General features: G+C 39.0%; 1 protein-coding gene across 1 annotated transcript in view; it reads right to left on the reverse strand.

The window, feature by feature from the left end:
* Positions 1–7500, reverse strand: part of LOC138859234 (uncharacterized) — a 49871-nt gene that overhangs the window by 25734 nt on the left and 16637 nt on the right. The window lies entirely within an intron of this gene.

Here is a 7500-nt window from a genome sequence, read left to right on the forward strand (position 1 = left end):
CAATAAACATAAATATATATATATACATATATACGTAATAAACGTGTATATATATATACACATATATATACGTAATAAGCGTATATATATATATACATAATAAGTGTATATATGTACGTAATATACGCATATATATATACGTAATATACGTATATATATAAACGTAATAAACATATATATATATACATACGTAATATATATATATACATACGTAATATATATATATATACATACGTAATATATATATATATACATACGTAATAAATAAATATATACATACGTAATGAATATATATATATACACACGTAGTAAATATATGTATATACATACGTAATAAATATATATATATATGAAATAAACGTATACATACATATATATATATTATATATATATACATATATATATACATATATATACATGTATACATATACATAATAAACATATATATACATAATAAATATATATATATATATACATATACATAATGAACATCTATATACATAATAAAAACATATATATGCATATCATACTTATATATGTAATTCACATATACAAATATACACATATATAAACAAAATATATATATAATATATATAATATACATATAAATATATACATGTGTATACTCATAGTAAACATATATATATATATATATATATATATATATATATATATATATTTATTATGTATATATATGTTTATTATGTATATGTATATATGTATATATATATATATATATATATATATATATATATATATACATGTATATATGTATTACTTATATATATAAAACATATATGCACATATATAATATACATACAATATATAATATATAATATACATACAATACATAATATATAATATACATACAATGTACATATATATATATATTATACATACATATATATAATATATACATACATATAATATATAATATACACACACTAAATATTGTACACCCACACACACACACAGATATATATATATTATACGCGCATATATAATATACATACATATATATACACATATATAATATACATTCCTATAGAATATACACATATATAATATATATATATATATATATATATATATATATATATATATATATATGTATGTATAAATACAGTGCAAGTCAGAAGTCAGTCATGCCAAATCAACCTATAATCTTGGCGCACCGTCAGCTGATTGATAAGTCATCTGTCTCCACATTGGCAGTTTCAGATATCGGGAAAGTCCAATACAAAAATATCAAAACCAACCCAAGTTTCTTTGTGGTGTCCAGAGATGGAAAAAAAAAAAAATCATGATTGACCCGCCACTGCTGAAAAACCAGCCAGGGTGGTCACAGAAAAAGTGCACATTTAATGTGCTCAGGAGGCAGGTGGATAGTCAGCCACATATAAAAGCACCAGAATTTAAAAAAAAAAAAAAAAACTATTACTAGCTGATGTGTCTGTGAGAACCATACAGCAATGGTTCCACAGAGGCAAAATAGGGTTGCTTTTTGTAAGAAATATCTTCAGTGGTATGAGGACTAGTGGCAACGAGTGTTGTGAAGCAATAAGGCTACATTTAGTATAACTAGAAAAATAGGGCGTCCTGAAAGTGATCTGTATGACCCAAGATTCATCCAAGGGACTATGAAATATCCAGAAAAATTAATGGTATGAGATGCCTTTGGTTACCATGATGTGGGGACATTAATGATACTACCAAGGAATGTTCTGATGAATGCTGACATATATTTGGAGCTACTGAGTGATAATTTGGAAGACTGCTGTGAGTGGTGCCAAACAGACCTGTTTATGCAGGATGGTGCACTTTGCCATACTGCAAAGCTAATAAAGGACTGCTTAGATTTTGTGCATATGGACTTTAACAAAGGCTGGCCTGGAAATTTGCCGGATTTAAATCCTATTAAAAATGAAAAACAGATTACGTGTATGTGATGCATCATCAATCCCCAAGCTTGAGGCAGCCATCAAAGACATAAGTGGCTCCAACACCCTGCAGTCTGTCCCTAGGTGCCTTCGAGAATGCATCAATAGAAAAGGGTGTCCAACAAGATACTAGATAGGATGTAAATGCCAAAATTCATATTGTTTTTCTCTGTTACCCTCTTGTGCCAAGTTTTCTCACGTGCACTGTACATGCATACATATATATATATACATATATACATATATGTGTATAAACATACATATATATATACATATACATATATATATCCATATATATCATCATTGAGGAGCTAACGCCGCTTAGCCGCATCCACCCTTTGCTTGTACCTGCGAGGATCCCTCATGGCAAGTCACCAGGCAGGGACTCAGCCCATCTCAAGCTCCTCACAACAAGTTTGATCGATCTGCCCAAGCCACGACTTCCTAGGTCGACCCACAGGCCTCCCCCACCCAGGGTTATCTCGAATAGACAAAACCTGGTGGGCGATCGTGGATTGTGCAGGTCCTGTGCCAGTCTCACGGTGCAGCTGTTGGTTGGACACATGGTCCCGCCAACAGTACCACGTGATCCGGTGCAAGGACCTATTACAAAAGGCATCAAGTCGAGACTCCAAGGCGCAGGATAGTGTCCAGGTTTCACTACCGTATAGCAAAACTGGCACTATCAGGGCCTTGAATGAAGCTTGGTCCTTCTGCACAGGTACCAGCATCTCCAAATACTCTTGTCGACAGAGTTCATGACCCATGCTGCCAGGCCAATCCATCTGCTGACTTCATGGTTTGACAGCCTAGAGTTATGAACTACATTACCAAGGTATGTAAAACTCTCTGTGACTTCAATGTCCTCGCCTAATATGTCCTCAAAGTCCTGGATCTTGGTATTGGTCCAGGAAACCCCTAGACCCAAGGGCTTCGTTTCATTACTAAATGCATCAAGAGCCACCACTAAGGATTCCAAAGACTCACATAGAATGGCAACATCAGCAAAGTCAAGGTTTGTAACCTTGATATTGCCCAGAGTTGCTCCATAATGACTTTGAACAGTAGCTCTGCCCATTATCCAGTCCATGCAAGTGTTGAAGTGTTGGTGCAAGGACACAGCCTTGCCTCACTACTGAACTAACAGGAAAGAAGCTTGACAGGCCCCCACCACACTTTACAGCACTTTAGTACCAGTACACAGACTTGCTATTAGTCCAATAATCTTTGTTGGAATTCCTCTGTCTCAAGATCTCCCAGAGTGATTCCTGATGCACCATATCGAATGTCTTCTCTTGAGGTCGATGTTGGCTGCAAGCAGCCCACACCCAAACTCAAGACGACGCTCTATGACTCGAAGCGCTAGGATACGGTCTATTGTGGACTTACCAGGAGTGAATCCAGATTGCTCCAGTCTCTGATGCCTCAGTAGGTGATCTCTGATACGTCTCAGAAGGATGTGGGCAAGAACCTTGCCTGGTATACTGAGCAGTGTGATGCCTTGGTGGTTGCTGCACTCCCATCGGTCCTCCTACCGCTTCCAGAGAGGGATGACCACACCCCTCAACAGGTCAGGGGGAACGGTACCAGACAGCCAGGACTGCATGCAACACACGCGCCATAAGTTCACCACCAGCCTTTTAACAGTTCAGCTGGGATGCCGCATATACCTGCTGCTTTACCACTCTTCAGCTTGGAGATTGCCCCCCTAACTTTGGTTAGGGAGGGGGCATCCTCACTGATGGGTGGGTCCGGCAACGGAATCTTGGCACTACCCGCATCCAAGTTAACTGTTGGTGGGTCAACCTGGTACAACTGCTCAAAATACTCAGCCCAACGTTCCCGCACCGCAACAGGGTCTGAGCACTTACTGAGCGAACTGCTGTCACCTGTGAAGAGGGCTTGGAGTTTAGCTTTCTCAGGGCTTGGTATGCAGGATGAAGGTCATTTACTAAGAAATGGCCTTCTACTTCCTCAGCAAGATTCCTAATAAACTGTTCCTTGTCCCTTCTTAACAAATACCGAGTTCTGAGCACCTGGGAATGGTGCAAATCTCGATCCCCTGCCAGACAAGCCGCATGACAAGCATCTGTGGCATCCAGTGTCTCCTGCAAGATGAAATTTCACCTTGTTCTTGGGCGTTCACCAATTGACAAAAGTCACGGAAAAGGGGGCTATTCTCACTGCCGATATCAGCTCCCAAACCATGGGAACCAACAGACATCTCATAGCCAGCCAGATCACAGACAGATACCATATTGAAGTCACCCAAGACAACACAAATATCTCGCCGGGGGCACCTGTCTGACACAGACACTAATTGGGCATAGAACATCTCTTTCACATTAAGTTTACAAACATCAGTAGAAGCGTACACAGCAATAAGAGACATGGAGCCAAAAGACAGCTTGTCTCATTACCATTATACGCTCCTCGACTGAAGTAACCTCTACTACCGAGGGCTGGAGTCTGCTGGAGATGGCCATGGCTACTCCCTGGAGATGGTGACTGTCACTGCGGCCTGACCAGTAGTAGGTGTAGCCACCTACACTGATCGTTCCGCTGCCAGGTCTTCTCACCTCTGAGAGAGCAGCCACCTCCACTCTCAGCTTCCTAGTTCCCTTGACAGCAGAGGCAATCGATCATCCTGATGCAAAGAACAGACATTCCAAGACTCCACCTCGACTCCCCACCTAAGATTTAGCCTCGGGCATTCGCTCTGGGTGATCACCACCTCAGCCACCCCCGCCGACGCTGCTCCACATATAAGGGGACGGCAGGCTATGGAACCCATCCTCCACCTTCGGGGCTCCTGAAGGCTTCCCCCCGTAAACTTCACTCCGGGCTGGCGTCTACCAGAAGTCAGGCGGGACGAGTAGTTCTCGCTCCAAGCCTGCATCCTGGAAGTCGCCCTCCCAGTGGGATCCACAGCCCGCCTCTCTTGCTGGGTGGGAGGAGCAGTTCCCCTCCTCTCAGCATTTCCATACATATTTAACACTGCTGGGGAGGGGGGGAGGACTGGCATGGCCCACCTCCCCTCAGCCCCCCATTAACCCCAAGGAGCTTCCCCCATTAACCCCAAGGAGCTTAAGGGAAGGAGTTGTTACAGGGCCAGGGCGTGTCCACACGCGAGTGGGCCATGACCCTGAACCATTAGGGCCTCTTCCTGCTCCGAGATCCTCCTCAGTTTAGCCTAGAACTGCAAGGTACCCAGTTTCCATGGGAGGCCACGAGGAAGCACTGCAGGGAGTCTCAATGATGGAGAGGTTATGCACTGGCAGGAGAGGCTTATGCAGTGCTGCTCCCTTTTTCGCACTAGGCTAGACAGTGGTGTCAGCTGTAAGTGTGAGGGCATGCAAAGCTCTTAAGGGGACCGTCTGCTTTTTTTTTTTTTTTTTTTTGATTTTTCGTTTTTCTTGCCAATTTTGATGAAACTCACCCTTTTATTTGGGCCCCTTCCCATTTCCTGTGGTCGATTTTTCTCGAAATCGCCCAAACAGTTTTTGAATTATTGTCAAAAAACGAAAAAATGCGAAATTCTCCATGTTGAAAATGCAGCACCTGGGTCAAAGGATTCCAACTTCAGAAACGGCAAGACATTCAATTTTATTTGATTTTTGCATAGAACTACCTTATATCTACAACTTGATCGTTATCGTTTTTTTATTTCAACCAATTTTTTTTTGTGAATTTTTGAAGTAGGGGACTTCAAGGGGGGAAAAAAAAAAAAAAAAAAAAAAGGTAAAAATTTTCTTACATTGACCACTTTTACAAGAAGTACTGGCAAAAATTGCGAAAACACTCTCGATCAAGTTGCAGATATTTCATTTTTCTACAAAATGAGCCATATGTTAATTTTGGACATATGGTGTGCCCGGAATCCTTTCACTCACCCCTAAAGGTGGAGTTCCAATATATCGGCATTATACGTTTCTTCATCTTTCCAAGGCTATCTTGATATCAACAAAACAAGGCAAAAGAGTAGTCTTGCTACACCATAATCCTCTATCATCTACCTGCATTCCGAAGTCTTGCGGACATTGCCAGCACGTAATGGTTTCTCAAAATCTTACATACAGTGCGGGTTGGTGGCAGTGATCTGGGGGTCTATAGGCCTACATTGACCATTTTTAAATTCTCAAAAATCCACAAAAAAAAAAAAAAAAAAAAAAAAAAAAAAAAAAAAATCATACAGCCATTCTGATTTCATGTTTGAATAGAACTATCTTTCTACTATAATATGCAGAAGCCATTTTTGAGAAGTTGACCTTACTTTTTTCTTGGTGAATATTTTCCGAAGGTGACTATTTTGACACCCTAATAGGAGATTTTGAAAACGTATGTCACTTTTACAAGAACCACATGAAAATATTGCAAATCCTCATGGCAGTATATAATAGAACTATTATTCAGCTACAAAATGAGCTATAATACTTTTAAATCGGACCAAATATACGTGCTATGCGTAAAATATGACGGACCTAATAATCAAGGTCTTATTCCTTTTTAATATGTTTACATCTTACATGACAAATCATGTACAGAATACTTGTATTTGATATAATTATCTATCATTTACCTATTATTGATGCTCTAATGGGGTTTTACAACGTATAATATTTGTCGAAAGAATAACTTTTCTCCAGTCGGACGGGTACCAAACGCATACTTTTCCCTGCGCGGCCGGGCCGTCCTGGACCATGAAAATCGTCTTTTTAAATCTGCAAAATAACTCTACGGGGTCACGTGCCCAAATTTCACTCTCAGACCCCATGGAAAGACGAAAAACAATTACATGGCGATGTAAAAGTATGTATATAATGCATATGAGCACATATAGATCATTTTCGTGTACCCCATGACCTTTTGTTTATTTATATTGTTACTTCCATTTGTTTCTTTGTTTGTTGATTGTTTATTTGTTTTTTTGTTTGTTTGTGTTTTCTAATATTTCTAAAAGTTATGAACACATTTTAACGAGATTTTAACCAAAGGTGAGTTTTAACCTAACTTAGATGCTAATTGCAGTTTGGTGGCGATGCGGACCATGGTTTGCATCCAGGAATTTTTTTTTCTAACTCGAAAAATTATGAACAGATTTGAATATTTTTTTTTTACCTGAGGTTTGTCTTAGGGGGCAATTTGAATTGATTTGAAATTGGTAGTTACCGTTGTAAAGACCAATTCAATACATATGTTACCTAAATGTCAGATTTTTAAACTTCGGATGTATAAGCGAGATACAGATTATTTCATGTTGAAGATGATAGTACTCAGTAATACCTGCTCTGAATTAAAAACTATATGGAATTTTGAGCTCAGTTGTATGCATAGTCTTTGTCTGGCGTTCAAAAAGCTATCGCATCCGTTTCGTGCGTTCCCAATAAAATTGAATATGTTTAGACGTTACCGTAAGTCTTAGGCACCATAAATTGGCAAATATCCCACAACACCTAGGCGTCTGCATGATTTTATGCACTTCTTAGTAAAGATAATGGGTGCAAATGGCTAATCATAAACTCTACACTTGTTCTCCTTTGCAATCTGTTAATATTGACAA

The sequence above is a fragment of the Penaeus vannamei genome, chromosome 34 (genome assembly GCF_042767895.1).
Source record: "Penaeus vannamei isolate JL-2024 chromosome 34, ASM4276789v1, whole genome shotgun sequence".
NCBI lineage: Eukaryota > Metazoa > Arthropoda > Malacostraca > Decapoda > Penaeidae > Penaeus > Penaeus vannamei.